The 23,910-nt window shown below is 40.5% G+C and overlaps 1 long non-coding RNA gene and 1 pseudogene across 1 annotated transcript; one reads left to right on the forward strand and one right to left on the reverse strand.

Moving 5' to 3' along the window:
• Nucleotides 1–4,779: 4,779 nt before the first annotated feature.
• LOC110219865 (sperm acrosome-associated protein 9 pseudogene) lies at nucleotides 4,780–5,407 on the forward strand (annotated as a pseudogene).
• Nucleotides 5,408–10,829: 5,422 nt separating this feature from the next.
• Nucleotides 10,830–16,398, reverse strand: LOC110220254 (uncharacterized). Its single transcript, XR_013482650.1, has 3 exons — nucleotides 14,164–16,398; nucleotides 13,474–13,588; nucleotides 10,830–11,642 (listed from the first exon to the last, which is right to left on the reverse strand). It is a non-coding gene; the product is annotated as an uncharacterized LOC110220254 (long non-coding RNA).
• Nucleotides 16,399–23,910: the final 7,512 nt, after the last annotated feature.

Raw genomic sequence — 23,910 nt, forward strand, 5'->3', positions numbered from 1 at the left:
CCCTAATCTATTTTCAGGTAAGTTGTTTTTCTGATGAGATAATTCACATTTTCTTTATTTTTTTTTTCACTTTGGGGCTTTGTTTTATTGTTTCTTGATGTCTCATAAGGTCATTAGCTTTCACTTGCCCAATTCCAATTTTTAAGGAATTGTTTTCTTCAGTGAACTTTTGTACCTCTTTTTCCATTTGGCCAATTCCACCTTTCAAAGACAGTGAGGTGGCAGAGTGGCTAGAGTGCCAGGGCTAGAACCAAAAAGACCTGAGTTCAAATCCAGATGCTGACACCTACTAGATGTGTGACCCTGGGCAAGTCACTTAACCCTGTTTGCCTCCGTCTCCTCATTTGTAAACTGAGCACCCTGAAAAAGGAAATGTCAAACCACTCTAGTTTCTTTGTCAAGAAAACCCCAAATGAGGTCACAAAGAATTGTACACAACTCAACTCATCAACTTTTTTCATAGACTATGGTAGAGAGACCTGAATGTAATAGTCCAGATGAGGTCTGATGACAGCAGTCTAATCTTTAAGACATATAGTTGTATCCTCTTTTCTAGAATTTTATTCAAAAAATTTGCATCAGTATCCATTAGAGATAGTGGTCTATAGTTTCCTTTCTCTACTTTTTCTCTCCCTAGTTTAAGTATTGTAAGGTACAGAATTACCCTGGTTGGTAACCCAATACCTCCCCCACAACTGCCGAGTGAGTTTGATCCCAAAGGAAAAGGCCAAGGGGCTCCAGGTTGGTTACAGGAGTTTTATCAATCATTATAATTACTTACAAAGAGGGGCAATTGGGGGCAGCTGCCGAACAATAGAGTGTATCCCCACAAAACCTCCCAAAAATCTTCATAGTAATTATAGAAATTAAACAAAGGGAGGAGGAGCCATAGAGTACATCACTACTGATTGGTGAATATTTGGGGTTTCTGCTTAGTAATTAGTAATTTTTGAAAACCTCATTTCTGAACTTGGGCATTAAGCCAATGTTATTGGATAAAAGGATTAAACATGGGTTTGTGTATTGATCATGTACAGGCCACTGTGTCCATGTTCTTTCTATTGCCTGTTCACACACTGGTCATGGTACTCCTGTTATGACTTTCATCAATCATAGCACCTAAGTTATGACTCAGTGTCTGAGTTGTGATTCAGTATCTAATTTATGATTTTTTTTTAGAAGGTCACCATGTCCAGGCTTTCACCTTTCACAGAGTTTAAGTTAATGGCTTTTCATTGCTTACGGTGTACTATGGCTTTACTCCAATCAGGACCCCATAATTCACCACTGAAAAGCCACCCATACATTCTTTTTTCTTTTGATAGAGAAGTAATGAATTTAATATGCAGGGATACATTTTTTGACATTGCTAATGTGGAGATTTGTTTTGCCAGGTTATGTAGATGTGTATTTTTTTTACATTCTTACCTATGTTTTTATGCACATTCTATCTCTAGGTTATCATTCATATATCATATATATATCATTCTGGACATGGTCCAGAAATTCAGATCTTCTAACCATCTTCTTAACCAGTTGTTCACTTCCCAAGTCTTTCTCTTTTTTTTTTTTGCTCATTAATCTATTTATTTTTAGTTTTCAACATTCACTTCTACAAGATTTTGAGTTACACATTTTCTCCCCAACTCCTCCTTCCCACAACCCCAGGACAGCATGCATTCTGAATACCCTTTCCCCTAATCTGCCCTCCCTTCTGTCTCCCTTCCCCCTTCTCTTATCCCCTTCTTCTTCTATTTTCCTGTAAGGCAGGACAGATTTCTATACTGCATTGCCTGTATATCTTATTTCACAGTTGCATGTGAAAACAATTTTTAACATTTGTTTTCAAAACTTTGGGTTCCAAATTTTCTCCCTTCCTCCCTCCCCACCCACCCTCATTGAGAAGGTAAGCAACTTGATACAGGTTATACTTGTGTAGTCATGCAAAACACTTCCATAGTAGTCATGCTGTGGAAAATTAACTGTATTCCCCTTCATCTTATCTTGCCCCCCATTTGTTCTATTCTCTCTTTTGACCCTGTCCTTTCTTAAAAGTGTTTGCTTCTAATTACCCCCTCCTTCAATCTGCCCCCCCTCTATCATCTCCCCACTCTCTTATCCCCTTCCCCCCCCCATTTTCCAGTAGAGTAAGAGAGATTTCCATACCCAATTGAGTGTGTATAGTATTCCCTCCTTAAGCCAAATCCAATAAAAATAAGGTTCACTCATTCCCTCTCACCTTCCCCCACTTACCCTCCACTGTAAAAGCCTTTTCTTGTCTGTTTTGTGAGAGATAATTTACCCCATTCTGCCTCTCCCTTTCTTCTTTTTCCAGTATAATCTTCTCTCATCTCTTAATTTTATTGTCTAGATATCACCCATTTATCTTCAACTCACCCTGGGCCCTCTATCTATCAATCTATCTATACATATAATTTTTCCCTCTAATTACCCTAATACTGACAAAGGTCTCATGAGTTACAAATATCATCTTTCCATGCAGGAATGTAAACAGTTCAATCTTAATAAGTCTCTTATGATTTCTCTTTCCTGATTACCTCTTCATGCTTCTCGAGTCTTGTATTTGAAAGTCAAATTTTCTATTCAGCTCTGGTCTTTTCATCAAGAATGCTTGAAAGTCCTCTATTTCACTGAATGTTTATTTTTTCCCCCTGAAGTATTATACTCAGTTTTGCTGGGTAGGTGATTCTTGGCTGTAATCCTCTCCTTTGCCCTCCAGAATATCATATTCCAAGCCCTTTGGTCCCTTAATGTAGAAGCTGCTAAATCCTGTGTTATCCTGATTGCGTTTCCATAGTACTTGAATTGTTTCTTTCTGGCTGCTTGCAATATTTTCTCCTTGACCTGGGAAATCTGGAATTTGGCTACAATGCTCCTAGGAGTTTTCATTTGGGGATCTCTTTCAGGAGGTGATTCGTGGATTCTTTCCATTTCTATTTTACCCTCAGGTTCTGGAATATCAGGGCAGTTTTCCTTGATAATTTCTTGAAAGATGGTGTCTAGACCCTTTTTTTTATCATGGCTTTCAGATAGTCCAATAATTTTTAAATTATTTCTCCTGGATCTATTTTCCAGATCGGTTGTTTTTTCAATGAGATACTTCACATTGTCTTCTAATTTTTTTCATTCTTTGGGTTTTGTTTTATGATGTCTTGATTTCTCATAAAGTCACTAGCTTCCAGTTTCTCCATTCTAATTTTTTAAAGAAGTATTTTCTTCAGTGAGCTTTTGGACTTCCTTTTCCATTTGGGCAACTCTGCTTTTCAAGACATTCTTCTCCTCATTGGCTTTTTGGACCTCTTTTGCCATTTGGGTTAGTCTATTTTTTTTAAACCAATTTTTAACATTCTTTTTTTTAATTTTTTTTTTTGATGAAGCAATTGGGGTTAAGTGACTTGCCCAGGGTCACACAGCTGGTAAGTGTCATGTGTCTGAGACTGGATTTGAACTCATGTCCTCCTGACTTCAAGGCCAGAGCTCTATCCACTGCACCACCTAGCTGCCCCTAGTCTATTTTTTAAGGTGTTATTTTCTTCAGTATTTTTTGGGTCTCCTTTAGCAAGCTGTTCAGTAGTTTTTCATGCTTTTCTTGCATCACTCTCATTTCTCTTCCCAGTTTTCCCTCTACTTCTCTTACTTGCTTCTCACAATCCTTTTTGAGCTCTTCCACGGCCTGGGACCAATTCATATTTTTCTTGGAGGCTTTGGATGTAGGAGCTTTGCCTTTGTTGTCTTCTTCTGGTTATATGTTTGATGTTCTTTGTTACCAAAGAAAGATTCTATGATCTGACTTTATTTTTTTACACAATTTGCTTGGGATCCCAGCCAATTACTTGACTTTTAAACTCTTTGTTAAGGTATGGGTCTGCTTCCAGTGTGTATAATGTACTGTCCCAAGCTTTGGGGGTTTTGTGCAGCTGTTTTCAGAGATACTTCTAGGGACCTGTAAGTTTTCAGTTCTTCCAAGGTGGCATGATCAAGGGCGAGGTGTTTACTCCTTTTCTGACCTGTGGTCTGGTCTATGAGTGGCCACAAGCACTGTTTTCTGCCTTGGAACTGTGGGGAGGATTCCTTCTACACCAAGGCACAAGCTCCACCATGCCAGCACTCCTCTTCACCCCAGGACTGCCACCCAGAATTGGGATCCAGACCCAAGCACAAGCAAAGCCAAAAAATCCTGTCTTGCCACCAGCAGAGAAATCCCTGCAATCCCCCTCGGATCAGCTAATTTACCTTTTGACCCTATAGCACTCAGTGACATTGTTTGAGTATACATCCATATGGCATAGTTTCAGGCTTTTCTCTCTTCTCATTCTTTGTATTCTCTTGCCAGGTTTTTGTTATATGCTTCAATCGTATGTTTGTGATTAAGAAACTTGTATGTGTTATTTCAAAACTTTTTTTTGTCTGAAGATATTTAACCTTTGAATTTCTAATAGTGCTGTTTCACACAAATAAATTACAACTCAAACAGATTTTGTACCTAGCTCCCTTTTTGGAATGGTTTCAGGTGTGCTCCAAGTTCACCAGTGGAAATGGTGGCACCTTAGGCTCCAAAGTTTGGTCATTGGAAATATTCAGGTTTCATTGTTCTTTATGAAGAACATCCTTGCTCAGCTAGGTTTTTTACACATATCACAGCACTACATGGATGTTAACAGGCTTGGTTAGTGATCATACTGAACAATAAAAATCAAGAGTTTGTCGTACAAACACTGGTAGGCGCACAGCAGCTCAACTGACTTGAGGCAGGCAGCTGCAATTTCTGGACGTGAAAGAAAGGATTTTAAAACTTTTTAAATGAGCTTCAAATACAATGAATCAAGTAAAAGAATTACTCAGGAACATCGAACAGACTTACAAACTTTTCCAGCAATAGCAATTCACTTGTATTGCTGCCTTGGAGCACTGCTGGGAGAATGCTCACAACCAGATTAGACCCATCTCGAGCATCGGTCAGGTAGAGAACCACATGGACCACTATTGTGACAACAGTTCTGAGAATCAGATCCTTCACATATTCCTGAAACTCTGCACTGAGTTGAGCAAGCTCTGCTAACAATTTGAGTCCCTGCATCCTGGCACCCCAGCCAGCAACAATGTCTTAGAGAAATGCAAAATCCTTGTCAGCCAAAGCAATGATCTAAGCTGCCTGTGGGCAAGATACCCAAATGATGTGGTCAAACACCTGAGCTGTGATGAGGCAAGGAATCACTACAGAGGAATTGTGAGTCTTATTCCTATAACACTGGCCTTAATAAAAGAATAGATAGCCCACTCCAAAAAATTACCACAAAAAGCAATTCAGCATGGAGGGGACTTAGCTTCTGTACTTTTGCTTCCTCAGTGGAGACATTCAAGAATTAAAGTGCTTCACCAGCTTTAAAAAAAAAAAAAAGTTTGTCATTGATTTTTTTTTAACTCTCTAGAGGAAACGCCCTATGAAGTGCTGTTGAGTTGCACAAGGAAGGCTGTTTTATAGCATCTTGTAAAATGGGAGTCTTCTCTAATGTTCTTTTCAAGTACATTTTTTTTCAAATTTCAAGGAACATTGAGGGCTAAAATTGTTGTCACACATGTTATGTGTGTGTTCTCTGAAAGCACTCACAGTACAGCTGCCTTTTCTTACAATTATAAATGTAAAAATATGTAAAAGTATGCCCGACAGTTGCAAGATAACACCTGTGTGCCACTCATTAACTGTCCAGCACAGCAAATTCACCTTTGCATCAGACCGTAAGAATCCTGTGAACCCAAGGACAAGACATCATCTCCCCTACAGGGGCTGACTACATCTGTAGAACGGAAGTTCAAAGTTAAGAAATAAGCTGGAAAATGAGCAAACAACAACCACTACAAAGAATTACGCCATAAAAAGCTACTATGATGGCAGGGAAGACCAAGACACAAACTCAAAAGAATGCAATAATATGAAAACAGCTACAGGCAAAGCCTCAAGGGAAAATGCCAATTGGGCCAAAGCCCAACAAGAATTCCCAAAAGAGCTAAAGAAGAAATGAATGGCAGAGGAAAGGATGGGGAAAGGAATGAGAATGATAGAAGAAGATTATTAAAAGATAATTAATAGCTGGGTCAAGAGAAGCACAAAAATGACTGAAGAAAATACCTTTAAAAACAGAATTGGCTTAATGGTAGAAAAGGCACAAAAATTCTCTAATGAAAAGAACTCCTTAAAAGTAAGAATAAGTCAAATGGAAAAAAAGATACAAAAATCCACTGAAGAACTCTTTAAAAAAAAGAATAGGCTAAATGGTCAAAGAGACACAAAATTCCACTGCAGAGAACTCCTGAAAAAGGAGAACTGGCCAAATAGAAAAAGATACAGAAATTCACTGAAGAAAAGAACTCCTTAAAAAGTTGTGGGTTTTTTGGTGGTGGTGGTGGTGGTGGTGGTGGTGGTGGTGGTGGAGGTATTCAGTTATTTCATTCATGTCTAACTCTTTGTGATGCCACTTGGGGGTTTCTTAAAAAAGATACTGGGGAGGTTTGACATTTCCTTCTCCAGGGTGCTCATTTTACAGATGAGGAAACTGAGATAAACCGAGTTAAGTGGCTTGCGTGGGGTCACATAGCTAGTAAGTGTCAGTATCCAGATTTGAGTTCAGTTCTCCCTGACTCTAGGCCTGGCACTGTAGCCCCTGTGTCTCCTAGCTGTCCTTAAAAAGTAGAATTGGCCGAATGGAAAAGGAAGTACAAAAGTTCACTGAAGAAAATAATTCCTTAAAAATTAGAATTGGACAAATGAAAGCAAATGACCTCGTGAGATATGAAGAAACAATAAAACAAAGCCCAAAGAATGAAAAAAAAATAGAATAAAATGTGAAATATCTCATCAGAAAAAAAAAAAAACTTATCTGAAAAATAGATTGAGGAGAGCTCTTTTAAGAATTATTGGCCTAGGGGCAGCTAGATGACACAGTGGATAAAGCTATTTCCTTTCGGAAAAAGAAATTTCCCCAGTTGGTTAATCTTGAGCCTTGCTTTTAACACTCTATGACTACATGATAGGCCATCAGACATGATTCATACCTGGAATCAAACAGAGCTAAGGGAGATTTCCCCCTGTTATGATACCCATGTCCCTATTTTTCATTTCATAGCAAATTTCTGTAATCAAGAAGTTTTGTAAGTAAAATCCTAAATCTATTAAATAATAGATTGATACTGGAACATCTCTGAGTTACTATAGTAGGATGCAAGTATAAACATCTTACAATTTTAACCTGTATTTGTGGTCAAATTATAATATAAGGATGATATACCTCCTAAGGTAGAAATGATTAGACAAAATAATAAGACAAAGATGTAATGTAAAAAGTTTTCTAATCGAATGGAATAGAGAATTTTGAGAAAGCAAGAGGATTAGACTATTTTCTCTAAGAACTATATACATGTGTGTGTGATTGGCTTCCAAATTTATCTGTGATAGAAATTCAGGCTTGGAATATGTTTTAGTAATAAGTTCTCAAAATTGGAATAAGGATTTTGCCTATAAATTGTATTGATAATGGTAAAGAAATGAAATTATTTGAAAGTATCTGTCTGATAATCTTAAAAGACAGAAAAGTTCATTGTACAATTAGATCCTCATAAATTTTCTTTTGGTGAGGCAGTTTGGGTTAAGTGACTTTCCCGGGGTCACACAACTAGTAAGTATCAATTATCTGAGGCCAGGTTCAAACTCAGGTCCTCCTGACTCCAAGGCTAGTGATCTATCCACTGTGCCGCATAGATGCCCCGATGCTCATAAGTTTTTTGTTGGTTTGTTTGTTTGTTTTGGCTCTGTTGAACTGTTTTTCTTTTTTTCTTTTTTTCTTTTTTTAATTGATTTATTTATTTTTAGTTTTCAACATTCACTTCCACAGGATTTTGAGTTCCAAATTTTCTCCCCATCTTGTTCCCCCCCCAAAGATGGCATGCATTCTGAGTACACCTTCTCCTAATCTGCCCTCCCTTCTATCTCTCACCCTTTCTCTTATCTCCTTCCCCTTATTTTTTCCTGTAGGGCAGGATAGATTTCTATGCCCCATTTCCTGTATATCTTATTCCTCAGTTGCATGTGAAAACAATTTTTTTTAATTTTTGTTTTTAAAATTTTGGGTTCCAAATTTTCTCCTTTCCACCCTCCCCACCTATCCTGATCGAGAAGGCAAGCAATTCGATACAAATTATACGTGTGTAGTCACACAAAACACTTCCATAGTAGTCACATTGTGAAAAACTAAGTATATTTCCTTTCATCCTATCCTGCCCCCCATTTATTCCATTCTCTCTGTCCCTCCTTAGAAGTTTTTGTTTCTGATCACCCCTCCCCCAATCTGCCCTCCCCTCTCTTCTCCTGCTCTCTTGTCCCCTTCCCCCTATATTTTCCCGTACAGTAAGATAGATTTCCATACCCAATTGAGTGTATATGGTATTCTCTCCTTAAGCCAAATCCTATGAGAATAAGATACACTCATTCCCTCTCATCTTCCCGTTTCCTCTCCACTGCAAAAGTCTTTTCTTGTCTGTTTTATGTGAGATAATTTACCCCATTCTACCTCTCCCTTTCTTCTTCTCTTAGTATAATCTTCTCTCACCCCTTAATTTTATTCTCCAGATATCCCACCTTCATCTTCAACTCACCTTGTGTCCTCTATTTATCTACATAGATCGATAAATACATAGATAGATACACATATATACATACGTATAATTTTTTCTCTCCAACTACTCTAATACTGACAAAGGTCTCATGAGTTACAAATATCATCTTTCCATGCAGAATGTAAACAGTTCATCCTTAATAAGTCTCTTATGATTTCTCTTTCTTGTTTACCACTTCATGTTTCTCTTGAGTCTTGTATTGGAAAGTCAAATTTTCTATTCAACTCTGGTCTTTTCATCAAGAATGCTTGAAAACCCCCTATTTCACTGAATGACCATTTTTTCCCCTGAAGCATTATACTCAGTTTTGCTGGGTAGGTGATTCTTGGTTGTAATCCTATATCCTTTGCCCTCCGGAGTGTCAAATTCTATGCCCTCTGGTCCTTTAATGTAGAAGCTGCTGGATCTTGGATTATCCTGATTGTGTTTCCACAACACTTGATTTGGAAACCACCACAGCTGCCCATGACTCAGTCCTCTGAGGTTTGCTTCAGGTTCACTGAGGCCTATGTACACACTGCATTCCTCTCCCAGCCCAGTGCAATATACCTTTCTGATCAACCATCCAGGTTGTCTTGAGCTGGAAATTTGTTTCATTCTGTCTTTGTGTAGGTTCTGCTGCTTTAGAATTTGTTTAGAGCCATTTTTACAGGTATTTGGAGGGGTTTGGGGGAGAACTCAAGCAAGTCACTGCTTTTATGCCCCCTCATAAGTTTTTAGAAGATTGCTGTGTTGGGTATAGGATTTAGGCAAGGAGAGAGAGCAAATGGCCTATAAACTGAAATTCACTGAAGTTTTACGACTGGAGAAACAAGTTTACTAGATTTCATTAAGTCTTGTTACTAGCAGAACTAAGAGCCTCTAGATTTGGAACCAGAGAATCAGAGCCTCTTCAGGGCTGTCCTGAGAATAAAACTTATTGTCCAAGAAAAGATGTCTAGGGAGCACATAAGTACCTAAGACATCTGGGACTCAAAATGTGTTGGTCGAGTGGATATCAAGGATGAATAACTAGGATACAAGGAGCCTTGATGTGATTGATATCGGTGACAACTATTGTATTGCTTTGGTATTTTGCTTTAAGATGGTCACGTTTTCTTAGTTACCTTGGTGACATTTTGATCTCCCTTCTCAGAGCTAGTCCATTGTGAGCCCTCTAGGCTGTTTGTTCTGTGCCTGACTTAATGTCATCATGCAATTATGGGAATTGGGAGAAAACTTTGTTGCATTGCTTGAGCCTAGCCCTGCTTGGCTGGGAAACTGGACCATCTCTATGTGCTGTTTAAGGATTTTTAACCAAGGACCTATGTCATGCTAACCAGAAACTCAGATCCAAATATTGATGCAAGGAGTTTTCTCACAATTGTACATCTCAAGCAACCTATATGTGTTATCTGAAAATTGGCAATCACTGTTTCTAAAAGCCCCTATGGGGCAGCTAGGTGGTGCAAGGATAGAGCACCGGCCCTGAAGTCAGGAGAACCTGAGTTCAAATCCAGCCTCAGACCAAACACTTGACACTTACTAGCTGTGTGACCCTGGGCAAGTCACTTAAACCCAATTGCCTAAAAAATAAAAATAAAATAAAATAAAAGCCCCTACCAGGTCCTTCTGACTACTCCCACAGCTGTCAAACTTGTGGGTGTGTACTCCTGGATCACCTAAAGAAAGGCCCTGCTCCTGAGTGGATGAAAGGACTCTCCAGGGACCTCAAGGTCCATCTAGTATGGACCCAGAAGAAGCTGGCATCCAGATGAGACAGTTTTTCCAAGATTAAAGACAAGTATTGAGTATACCATCCTAGATTTTCTCCTTTTCCCTTTCATTATGTGCCCAACCAGGGCAAGTGTGTGGTGGCATTTTCTCCTTCTACCTTCTTGGCCCCCCTCTCTTCTCTGCTTGTGAGCAAACAATGGCTAGCAATGATACCTGGGACACACTTACCTGATAGGTCCCCTCAGGGAAATAACACCCTGGGCAATATGTTATGCTGGCCCAACTGGTCTGTCATGGTATCTTGGGTCATACCTGCCTCTCCTTTATTGGCCAGAAATCCCCTCCCGTGGCCAAAAGGGGAAAATGCCAAGATATTAGAAGACACCCTGCTTTCCAGAGCTAGGACCAACAAGTGCCCTGACCTTGGCATAACAACAATCCTTTTAGCTCACCCTCTGGATGCTCTCATCTTCTGGCAAAATCTTATCATTACTGTATTGCTTTGACCAGCACCAGGTGCTGTCTGAGCTCACTCAAGCGCTAGCCAAGTTCAGACATATGCTGGTCATGAAGCCCTGCTATGAAACCAATTTGTCTCATTGTAACTGCTGTCCCTTAATATCAGGGCTACAGCTCACTCTTTAGCCATTGGTGTAAGTATCAAGGTTTAGCCACACTAAAGCTTTTCCTCTCCCCTCTAGGGGCAGGACTCTGCCACATGTGTTCTTGCTTGCAAGCTATTTCCCTCACTTTGAAATTGAACTTCTGTTTGATTCCCATCTCTCCTGTCTCTAGCCCGCTCTGTTCAGCTCTGGCCATCCACAGGTTAGAGGCCAGTTCAGTCCAGTAGACAATGAAGAAGGTGGTGAGAGGAAGGGAGAGAATTTGAAATTCAAAATTTTAAAAGAAAAAAATGACAGAAATACATAAATTTTTTGAAAAAATTAAAGTATGGGGCAAGGTTCTCAGCTGAGAGGCTGGAAGGAAGGGAACCATGGGAGGTTTGTGGAAGGATGAAAAGGTTTGGAAGAGCTGTTGTGAAGAGTGAGATAGGCAGTTGGTAAGGTAGGTATAGTAGGACTCCTTAATGGCAGTGAGAGCTTAGTTGAAGTTGGGTAACATAAATTTATGGTGGAACCAGTCAGAAGAGTTGCATGGTTTTCTCCATCTCCATTCAACAGCATGTGTGTAGAAGCAAATGCAGCAAATAACTGGAATCATCCAAGATTGAGGCTTACCTAGGAGTAATCATAAATATGGTAAGAAGGCTATGGATTAAAGAAAGGAGGGCAGTGTTGACGTGAATTGGTTCACTAAGGAATCAAAATGAGGAGAAAACTAGAGTGGCTAGTGCAGGGGAGATGGCCTGGAAAGTAGTTGAAGGGCCGTGGGTTTGAAGGCCATGGTGTGTACTGAGAGTTGGGTTTTGTAAGGGAAGGGAGAGAGAAAGAAACAAAATGCCAACAGTCTCTGCTCAGATAAGGGGATTTTAAAATTCTTAACATGCAGGTGGTACATACATGGGCAATGGCAAGATCAAGTGTAGGCCCTTCTTTGTGTGTGACTGAGGTTTCAAATGTCAGTCAGACAGTGGTTTAGCAACCACATCTGCTAGTTGTTTTGTTCAGAGCCCAAGGATGGAGGTCACCTGGACCAGGTTACTGGAATTCACCAGGGGTAGCTAAATGGTCTCTTTCTAGCTCCTTAATTATCTTGGCCATGAACTACCTCCCTGTGAGCCATTTTTGTTCAGTCATTCCTAATGAATGTCATTCTGCTTTGCAGAGGAAACAGAAATCATAGTAGAATTAGGTATCTTTGCTTTGTCTATTATCAGCTGCCATTGCCCCATCCACCCAAGCCAAAGGTCCTGTCCCTTCATGGATGCTTCTTTCAATATAACTTTTATATATATGTAAAAAAAAAAAAACACTTTCTGTTGCCTTTAACTGCTTTTGAAAGTCTTTGCTCATTCTTGTTTGGTAATCTTATCAACTCCCATGGATCAAATTATTACCTCTACGTGGCTGACTCCAAGATCTTTATATCCAGTCATAATCTGGCTCCTGAGCTTGAGTCCTGTATCACCAAATGACTTATCTCCAACTGGACATTGCCTAGATATCTCAAACTCAACAGGTCTAAAACAGAACTCATTACCATTCTCCCCAAACCCTCCTATCTTCTGTACTCTCCTATTACTGTCAAATCCACCATCATCCTTCCAGTCATTCAGCCTTAACTGCCATCCTCATTTCCTCATTCCCATTCACCTCACCTATCCAATATGCTACCATTTCTTTTCATTTCTACTTTCACAGCATCAATAGCATGAATCCCCTTCTCTCCACTGACAAAGCCACCATCCTAACTCAGGCTTTTGTTACCTTTCATAGTGACTACAGTAAGGTCCTCCTAATGATGCCCCCAGTGGTGGAAACAATACAAAAATAATTAGATATATACAGAGGAGATGGAACGTGATCTCAGAGGGAAAGGTACTGTCTTTGTTGGAGTAAGGAGGGCTGAGAAAGATCTCCATTAAAATGTGGGGATTGAGCTGAACGAAGGAAATCAGAGAAACTAGGCTATGGAGATGAAGAGGGAGAGTGTTCCAAGCACAAAGGACAGCTAGCAGCAAGGAGTAGAAAGATGGAACATCTTATTCAAGGAAGAGCAAATACGCTAGTGTTGCTAGATTATGGAGTATGTGGAGAAGAGTTAAGCATGGAAAGACTGGCAAAGTAGGAAGGGGCCAGGCGGTAAAGGGCTTTGTATGTCAAACAGGGGAATGTATCCACTGGTCAGGAATGGTGAAGTGGGGATTCTTGTTCTTGTATGGGTTAGACTAGACAGTCACTGAGATCCCCTCCAACTCTGAAATGCTGTGAAGATTCTGCAAATTTTTCCTCAAAAAGATTTCAGCTCCGCGTGCTATATAGATCTTCCCAGGGTTGTGACCCTGGCCAGGCACTGCTTGACATCACTGCCCAAAATAGGTCTTCTGCACAGATATCTTGCCACCCCACCTTAAGTCTCCTCCAGGGGAGATACCAAGACAATGCTCACTTGGAGTCTTCTTTCCACCCGACCTGAGGTCATCGTTGATGGTGGCGAATATGGGATGTGGCGTAGTCCCCATCTCAGACTGCTCTCTCACATGGGACAGACAAGTACCTAGAAACTAATAGGGTAAAAAGGAAGAAATTTCAATATAAAGAAATGGAAAAAGATTAGAGTTGTGTCCCTTACAGACTAGGAGGTGCCAAGAGGTTACCAATTCACAGGGTTTGCAGCTGGAAAGGACCCTAGACCATTATTTGCTATGCTACTCCAACCTTGTCATTTTTCAAGTAACGAAACTGAGGTGAAGATAGGGGAAGGTAGTTGCCAAGGGTCACACAGAGAATCAGCAGCAAAGACGGGATTTGAATCTAGGTATCCTGACTCTAAATCTAGGCCTCTTTTGACTATGTTCATGATGAAAGGGATCCTCCCACCCTCACCACCAATAAGTTAACATTAGGTCACCCAAGGGTGCCCTCGCACTTAGCACAGTATCTGGCACATGATAGGTATTTAATAAATGCCAGTCGGCTGAACAGCAAGCAGGAGGCCTGGGCTGAGGCAACCACCTAAATAAGAAGATAGAATAGGAACAATTTCACCCCGGGTTGAAACCTCTCCCTGATCCCAGCTCCCCTGGGTGCCAATGGAGAGCTTACTTCCTTTGTAAGGTAGCAGACAAAGTAATAGTACCAGAAGTCAGTGAGGGAATTGTCATCCCTCTCTGCAGCCTCACAGAGCCCATCCAGGACAATAGAGAACTTCCAGGAGTCTTGCAGCCGCCTCCGGAGCTCATTTTCTGCCTTCACCAAGTTCTGCCACCCATCACTCTGGGTATAGAGGGAGGACATGCACCTAAGAATGAGAAAACCATCTCACTGCCCTGCCTAGTGAAAAAGGCTGACCAGTTAGAAAGCCATCAGGCCACGAGGGGGCACCCTAATGCACAGAGCACCAACCCTGGATTCAAGAAGACCCCAATTTAAATATAATCTCAGATACTTACTGCCCATGGGTAAGTGACTTCACCTCTGCCTGCCTTAATTTTCTCACCTATGAAATGGGGATAATAGCACCTACCTCCCAGGGTTGCTGTGAGGATCCAACAAGATAGCATTTGTAAAATTGCTTAGCCATACAATAGTTCTTCCAGAAATGCTTGCTTCTTCCCCTCTTCTATTATGGTTTCCAAGTGCTTAGCAGTCCACGAAGGCCAGGATGGCCCTTCACTCCGAAAACCCACTGACTATCAGCCCAATGCATTAATTACACAGCTGGTTAGTTTCCAAAGTGCTTTATGCTACCACTCTGCTTTATCATCTACAAAGCCCATTCTTCCTCTCATGTTCTTTAGTTTCACCAAGTCCTTTGTCATTCATTACGCCTTCACAGAAACCCTTTCAATGTCAGCTGGGTGGTAGGCTCAACATCATGCATGGAGCAAGTGTGGTCAGGAGACAGCAGGGGATTTGTGGAGCATAGAGCCTGGGTATGAATCTAGGTTCCCTTCCTCCCAGTGGAGTTGTGGATTCCCTCCCAGAGACAGCACACACACTGAGAGGTTCTTACCAGGTGGAGTCAGAGACCCCTGCAATGTATGTGACCATGTCCAGGAGTCCCACATGGCTCAGCTCACTAAGAATACCTTGGCAGGCTACGGCAGCCCTCAGGCCCCCACCAGAGACCAGCACAGACACCATAGGGGCCTAGGCACAGTAGAGAAAGAGATGAAAGTAGCTTACCTGGTTCATACCTGGCAAGGGAAGTGAGAGAGGGAAATGTTACCCTGGGGGGAGGAATGGTAGGTAGGCTTCACATTTGGGCGAGGGATTGAGAAGGTTACACTCTAGAAGGTAGGAAGAAGCTGCGGACTCACACCCCAGGTAGGGACTCGGAGACAGAAGAGAAGGGTGATAGAAATCCCATTGAAAGGAGGAAAGGAAAAGGTTAATGATTTGTTCCTGGGAAAGAGAAAGACCTATAAAGGTACCAGGAGGGAAGATACCAGGGTCCACATCCTGGTAAGGCAGTGAGTCGGAGATCAATAAAGCAGGATATTGAAGGAGGGAAAGGGTGGAATTGAGTCCAGTAAAGAGTCAGGCAAATCCAATGTATCCACTTCAGGGAAACTTCTGCGGAGCATCCAGATGGTCCTGGGTTCTGCTCAGATCATGACTCCCATGACCCCATACCTTTTTGACATTGAGGCCCAAAATCATCAGGGCTTTCAAAACATGCTTCCCCCAATTTCTCACTGCTGCCTTCTCTTCCTCGGAGATTCCATAACAAATACTGATGTCAGAACTGTCCAGAATATTAAGAGGTTTGTTATAAACAGCTCCTTGGGCTCAACCCCTTGTCCCTGAGTTGACTGGCCAGTGTCGAATTCTACCCTGGAAGTTCTTCCTACCATTAGGCTGCAACCCCTCATATTTTCAGTTTCCAGTCCTGGCTCACAATCTGCCATCCATGGACCCACCTGCCTCTAAACCTTCTCTGCTTTTTACCAAACCACCCCCGTATCAAGTCAGGTTTGACATCTGGTACCCCCTTCTCACCTTTCACCACATTTGCCAGGGTGACTCTTGGCACTGCAGGCAACTTGCTGCAAAAGATAAAGGCTAGTAGAGGCCCTTTATAGAGGTCTATTAGTAAGACTGCCTCCCAGTCCCCACCTCCCTCACCAATATCTACATAGATGGAGCCATGAACCCCCTCCTCCTAACAGGCAAGCCCAATGACAGTTCCCCTTAGCATTTAAGACTCTATTTGACATCTCCAACCACTTCATCTCCATTCTCTCTCTGCCTCAAAGTGTATATTTAATCCTACATGTGAAGTTACCTGGAAGATACAAAGTACACTCAGAAATTAGGACAGTACCTGGGGTATAGCCATGCCTGCCGTTCTCACAACCTCCACTGGTCACAGAATGAGCTAGAAAAAAAAAAAAAGCAGGAAGCTGTGGTGAGGAAAACAGAAGCTGCCTACAAGGGTCTATCTCTGTCTTTCTCTGTGCCTGTGTTTGTGCATTTCCCTCTGTCTCTGCTTCTCTCTTCCCACCCTCCTCTTACATCTCAAACTTTTAAAAGCAGAAATTTTTGTCAAAGATAAAGCAACTTCAGCTTCAACTTCCCACATCTATAAGAACCAGAAAGCAATGTGAAAATAGGAGAAACCCACCAGTCATCTCTGGAATCAAACCAAAAATAACATGGCCTGAAAAAAACTGAATATAATGCCATAGGAAGGACAAGTCACTTTAGTGGTCAGCCTGTGGACAAAATTAGCTCAAAGCAAAGACATTTGCTGAGAAAACATTATAGGAAAAGTAGCTACAAAAGATTCTCTTATAAACCGGGGGAACACTCTCCCAAAAATATATACAAAATCAATGGGAAGAGTCAATTCAAATATAAAGTAAACTAGTGGAGATGAGTACAGGTAGTTAACACACTGACTAAAGGAACTAGAACCTCCATCAATACAGGTCCCTACTATCCTTTTTTTTCTCTTGTGATGTCATCATACTGTTCCCCTAGATGTGGTATCTCTACTAGCAGAGCCAGCTATAGCTCTCCACTGTTTCATGCCTTAAATGCCTGTGCCTTCCTCCTATTAGATACAGTGTCTCCTAATGGAAGGTTCGCTTCACTGCAAGATGTAATTGCCAATTTTGGAAGGATGAGAGGGAAGTACTCTCCCACCCCTGAAGAGATGAAGAACAGTTCCTTCTCAAAGGCAGATTTCTTCTTCTATAACTGACTCTTTGCTCTGCTCTCAGAGTTGGTAGTCCTCAGAGATATCTCCTGTCTCAGCTGACTCCCTAGACAAAGTGTCTTGCTTTTTAAAAGACCTCCCTAGGTGTGGCAAATTCTGTGACCATCCAATGGCTCACTGCCATCTAATTGTACCAAGCTTGAATGAAGAAATTACTCACATCTTAAAAGGGTAACAAAGTAGACATGCTCTTTGCACTTTACATTAAGACCAGAACACTTTGTTTACTCTCTTGTTTCTTCCCTTTTGTAATTTGTTCATTGGGCTGGGAAGGAAAAAAAAGTCATGGGACTCCTAATCAACTCCTTCCTACTGCACTACTATCCTAAAAGAACTCTCAAAGCCTGATGCCAACTAAATCACTCAAAGTTTCAAGTGTGTCTTTCAGAAAAATAGAGAAAATCTAAAGAGGAAAAAGGAGGGAGAAGGGCAGTACTGAAACAAAGTCCTTATCTTTGATAAAAGGGAACTTCAATGTGGAGTAACCAACAAAGATATTAATATTAGGTGGAGAAACTGAGTGGAATGTTTATGTTACATTTGGATTGATAAAACTGATTTGAAAAATAATAAGACAGTACATACTCCCTTCTGAGAAAATGACCAAAGGAAAAAAACAATCCTAAAAATGATATCTCTAAATGCAATTGGGCTAAATTCCCCTAATAAAATGAAAGAAAATGATAAATATATTTGAAAAACAGAATCCAAGATAAACTTACTATGAAAAATGTGAAAAATCTTGGTAATGTGTCTTGGAAACTCAGAGCTCCACCCTGCCAGCCTTCTGCTTCAAAGTTCTTCAAGGGGCAGCTAGGTGGCACATTAGACAGAACATCAACCCTGAAGTCAGGAGGACCTGAGTTCAAATCCGGCCTCAGACCAAACACTCGACACTTACTAGCTGTGTGACCCTGGGCAAGTCACTTAACCCCAATTGCCTAAAAAGCAAACAAACAAATTTCTTCAGAAGGACATCACTGATAATGAGATTGCATTGAATCTTCTTATCCTGGTCAAACCTGACCCAAACCTGAATTGATTTTATCCTACTCAGACTTAGATGGAGACAGATAGTACTGCCCAGATAGATGGAGGCTGAGAGTGGTCTGGAATGATACCGGGTTGATATGAGCCTCTGTTGAAAGGGTATATAATACTGTACTCTAAAATCCCTTTTGCGCCAGTTCTGAACTGGCCCCCTTAGGGGGGCCCAGTTTTGGACTGAACTCCCATGCAATGCATGTCAAGCCAGCTTGAGAGAAATTGAACCATGGATACATGCACCCTAATTTTGTCTTTCTTAGATAATAAATTGGGGTTCACATTAATGGTGCCATGATGTGGATTCGGACTTGGATTTTTGGGATATGCTTTCACCCCAACAGAGCTGGGGTCTGGGAACCCACAGAAGTGGGTTTTCCTGAAGTCCCTGAAGGGTAGGTAAGATTTGTCCCAAAAATCCCTGCTTCTTATCTATTGGAGCTTCTGTTTTTAGGTTGCAGTCCATTTTCTTTTTTCTCTGAGTAGCTCTGGGGTTGGGGACCTCAAAAAAAAAAAAAAAGGTTTCCACTGATGGATATCCTCTGTTATGAGCTAGAAGTCAGTCAGGGTAAATTGGCATATGATAACTCTGAATTTTGACTAATAAATTATATCTTAATGTGAATTGGTTGAAGGCTAAATTGGCTTATCTTAAAACAAACTAAGCCTAAAAAGCCAACAAAAAAATTAGATTCGTGAGCACTTTGTCTAATCAAGTTGTGTCTGTCTCCGTATGCATTTGTGGTGAAAGACTTAAAATGCAGCCAGGAAAAAAAAAAACTTCTAAGGAACTTCTAAGGTCTGTAATTAGAGAGACAAGGTTGGGAAAGAGCTCCCACCTTAGGCTTTCAGTGAGAGAGTAAGATCATTTGGGGGGGGGGGGCCAACATTGACCAAGTTGGGATACCAGAATAAAGTTAGATAATGAGTAATAGAAGCAAAAAGTAGGAAGAGACTCTCCCAGAAGTTAGTGGAAGGTGAAATCAGAGCAGCAAGCAGCCTTTACTGATGAGAATCTAGAGCATACAGCTCAAGATATCAAAGACTGAGATAAGGAAAAGCTAAGGATTTGAATTCATGTTTAATCAAATCCCAAAGCTAAAGTTTGTACTTTATGTTTAAATTAAATCTAGAAAGCTGTCTTTGCACCCCTCCCAACAGTATGTCTTATATCATGGCAATGTGTTTAAAACTGCAGAAATAAGGGTTTTTCTGTCTTTTAACATTATAAAAGCTGTTTGTGAAAGGCATGAGAGAAATAATGGCTCTCTTGATTTGTAAATCGGTAGGTGATTCTAACAGGTGAAGAGAAGCAGGACCAGAAGTGGGGTGAGTATATTTGTTTTAATTTCGAATGTAAAGGAAAGTGGAGGCAGTCTAAGTAATGGATTTGAAAGATTAGGAAAGAGGAATAAAGGTTAAAGTGAGAATATGTCAGGGAGAGAAAAAATGGTTTGGGAATAGATGGGGGTGGGGAGTCCACAGCAAGTCCACGTGCTCTGAGCCCCACCCCCATCTTTGGATAGTTGTTCTGCATGCCTTTGTGCCAGTTTCAGATGGTTTAAGTATGTTGGTTTTAAGCATTTTTATTGCATCATGATATGAAAAGAATGCATTCAATATTTCTGCCTTTCTAGATTGCATTGTGAGGGTTGTTTTTTTTAACTTTTTTTTTTTAGGCAATTGGGGTTAAGTGACTTGCCCAGGGTCACACAGCTAGTAAGTGTCAAGTGTTTGGTCTGAGGCCAGATTTGAACTCAGGTACTCCTGACTTCAGGGCCGGTGTTCTATCCACTGTGCCACCTAGCTGCCCCAATTGTGAGGGTTTTATGCCCTAATACATGATCAATTTTTGTGTAGGTGCTATGCACCACTGAGAAAAAGGTATATTCCTTTCTACCTCCATTCAATTTTCTCCAGAGATCTACCATATCTAACTTTTCTAAAATTCTATTCACCTTCTTAATTTCTTTCTTGTTTATTTTCTGGTTAGATTTATTTAGTTCTGAGAAGGGGAGGTTGAGGTCCTCCAATGAGCCAATATAATAAAAATGACAATTCTACCAAAATTAATTTACTTATTCAGTACCATACCAATAAAACTACCCCCAAAAAATTCATTTCTGGGGCTAGAAAAAATAACAAAAAAAATCATCTGGAAGAATAAAAGGCCAAGAATATCAATGAAATTAATGGGGGAAAATGTGAAGGAAGGTGACCTAACCATACCAGACCTCAAACTATATTATAAAATGGTAATCATCTAAACTATTGGGTACTGGCTAAGAAATAAAATGGTGGATTAGTGAAATAGATTAGGTACACAGCTGTAAATGACTATGGTAATCTAGCCTCTGATAAACCCAAAGACTCAGGTGCCCTGACTTCCTGTCCGGCACTGTCTTTCCTGTGCCATGATGCCTTTGATGACTGGTGGAGTCAATGACCTCTGATGATGGGAGTTTTAGGGAGTTGGGGTTGGGGAAATAGATACATTGAACATAGACTGTGTCTTTCAAAAAGCTTCACAGTGAAGAAAAGAGAGTGAGGCCATTGTTGAATAAGATAGCAGGGTTAAGAGAAAGTTAAAGAGATAATGCTTGGGGGAACCTGAGAAATGGTAGGTAGAATCACCTGAACTTCAATTCTATAGATGCAGCCAGCCCCTGTAGGAGAGATAGTGTCTTGGCCCTGGGTTCACATGATTCTTATGGTTTGATGCAACAGTGAATTTGTTGTTGTGTCCACTTAATGAGTGGCACAAAAGTGTGATGTTGTAACTGTTGGGCATCTTTTTTAAGGGGACCAAAAGAATGTTTGAGATATTGTGCCAAAAAAGGAACCTAGAGGTTATCTGGCCCAACTTCCTAATTTTAGGGAGGAAGAACTGATGAAGTGAAAAGACATGCCCAAAGTCACATGGGCAAGACACAGTAGAGCCAAGGCTTGACCTGAGATACTCTTGCTCCATCTTCCACACCTTCTCTCTGGGGGAGAGGGACACTTTGTAAAATTTTAATTAATAAAATTAATTTTTTATTTTTATTATGAATATATGTATATAGTATTTTGTTTTCCCCAATTACATGTAAAGACAATTTTTAACAACCATTTGAAATTTTTTTTGAATTCCAAATTTTCTCCCTCCCTTCCCTCCTCCTTAAGACAGTAAGCAATTTGATATAGGTTATATATGTGCAATCATGTAAAACATATTTCCATATTTATCATTTTGTTAAAGAAGAAACGCACCAAAAGAAAAAAGAAATAAAAGAAGTGAAAAAGTATGCTTTGATTTGTATTCAGACTCCATTAACTCTTTCTTTGGATGTGGATAGTATTTTTCATCATTAAATGCTTTGGAATTGTCTTGGATCATTGTGTTGCTGAGAATAGCTAAATCACTCATAGTTGATCGTTGTACAATATTGCTATTAACTGTGCATGATGTTGTCCTGGTTCTGCTCATCTCCCTTGGCATCAGTTCATGTAAGTCTTTTCAGGTTTTTCCAAAATCCACCTCCTCATCATTTCTTATAGAACAATAGTATTCCATTATATTCATGTACCACAACTTGTTCGGCCACTGCCCAATTGATGGGTGTCCCTCAATTTCCAATTTTTTGCCACCACAAAAAAATGCTGATATAAATATTTTTGTACAAATAGGTCCTTCCCCCCTTTCTTATCTCTTTGGGATATAGAACTAATAGTGGTATTGCTGGGTCAAGGGGTATGCAGTTTGATTGCTCTTTGGGCATAGTTCAAAATTACTCTCCAGAGTGGTTGGATCAGCTCATAATTCCACCAACAATGCATCGGTGTCCTAATTTTCCCACATCTCCTCCAACATTTATAATTTTTCCATCGTATTAGCCCATCTAACAGGTATGAGTTTGTACCTCAGTTGTTTTAATTTGCATTTCTCTGATCAATAGTGATTTAGAGTATTTTTTAATATGACTATAGTTAGTTATGATTTCTTCATCTGAAAACTGCCTGTTCACATCCTTTGACCACTTATCAATCAGGGAATGACTTCTCTTCTCATGAATTTGACTCAATCCTCTATATATTTGAGAAATGGGGCCTTTATCAGAGGCCTCTTACTGTAAATATTGTTTCCCAGCTCTCTGCTTTCCTTGTAACCTTGGCTGTGTCGATTTTGTTTGTGTAAAACCTTTTTAATTTAATATAATCAAAAGTATCCATTTTACACCTTGTAATGCTCTCTATCTCTTGTTTGGTCACAAAATCTTCCTTCTCTGTAAATCTGACAGGTAAACTATTCCTTGCTTTCCTAATTTGCTTATGATATCACCCTTTATATCTACCTCATGTACCCATTTTGACCTTATTTTGGTATATGGGGTAAGACATTGGTCTATACCTAGCTTCTGCCCTACTGTTTTCTATTCTCCCAGCAGTTTTTGTCAAATAATGAGTTCTTTCCTAGAAGCTGGGGTCTTGCCTCAGATACTCATTAGCTATGTGACTCTAGGCAAAGTGCTCAGTCTCTCTGGATCTCAGTTTCTTTACCTGTAACATGGAGATAATAATAGCACCTACTCTACAGAGTTGTTTTGAGGATAAAATGAGATAACATGTGAAGTATTTTGCAAACTTTCAAGCACTCTATAAGTGCTAGATATTTTTATCATGTATTAAGTGCCAACTATGTGCATGGCATTATTGTGGCCATTGGGGATATAAAGACAAAAGTCTCTGCCTCCAAGGAGTTTCCTTTCTATTAGGAAAAATTAACATAGATAAGTATGAACATGGATAAGTAAATTAAGTAAGTAATAAATAAATTAAGCAAAAAATAAATGAATGAGTAATTAAATGCTAACATTAAATTATATTTACATATATGTAAAAGGCACTGAGTAAATAAAAATTAACTTCTAAGGGTAGACCCCAGCAAATGGAAGAATCAAGAGAGCCTTCATGAAGGAGATGGCACTAGAGCTAAACCTTAGAGGAAATTCAGCTGTCCAGGGCCAGCACTGACAAGTCAGAGGATTTAGGCCAATCCAGGTTTTACCTGTTGATTTCCGGTATCCAATGGCTGCCTAAGTCAGAAATGTGGGCTCTCCAACCCCCCTTGCTCTGTCTCTCTTGAGAACAGAAGGACCTTGGAGATAACAGGAAGGCAAGGAGATGGTTCAGGGGGAACTCCCCCTGGTTACTGTTCCCATGAGAAAAATAATTTTTGATACTCTGCCTTTGCTACTCTGGGTGCTGTTCCCACGAGTGAGGCAGAAAAACCCTAGCCATGAGATTCATAAATGGAGCTTGTTCTTTACTTGCTACCCACCTGGCCTGCATGTTTCTTTCTCTCTCTCATATTCGACCAGAATAGAAACACAGCCGGGTGTGCAAGCACTTGGGGTAGGTGGCGCCTGAACAGGGACCCCCTAAGGGGAACCTGAAACCGGGACTCTCAGGGACAGGGAGCCTGAAAGAGTGGTTTCCCCCGGCAAGTAGTCCTGGAACAAGGAGGGCTGTTTGGCCATCAACCCTAACAAGGAGCGCTCCACCCGTCTGAAACAAGACAGTAAATGGGTCACCTGAAAGAAGACAAGTCCCGCCATTTGAAAGAAGATGGCAAAC

Source organism: Phascolarctos cinereus, unplaced genomic scaffold (assembly GCF_003287225.1).
Source record: "Phascolarctos cinereus isolate Bilbo 61053 unplaced genomic scaffold, phaCin_HiC Scaffold_726;HRSCAF=1367, whole genome shotgun sequence".
Classification (NCBI taxonomy): Eukaryota; Metazoa; Chordata; class Mammalia; order Diprotodontia; family Phascolarctidae; genus Phascolarctos; species Phascolarctos cinereus.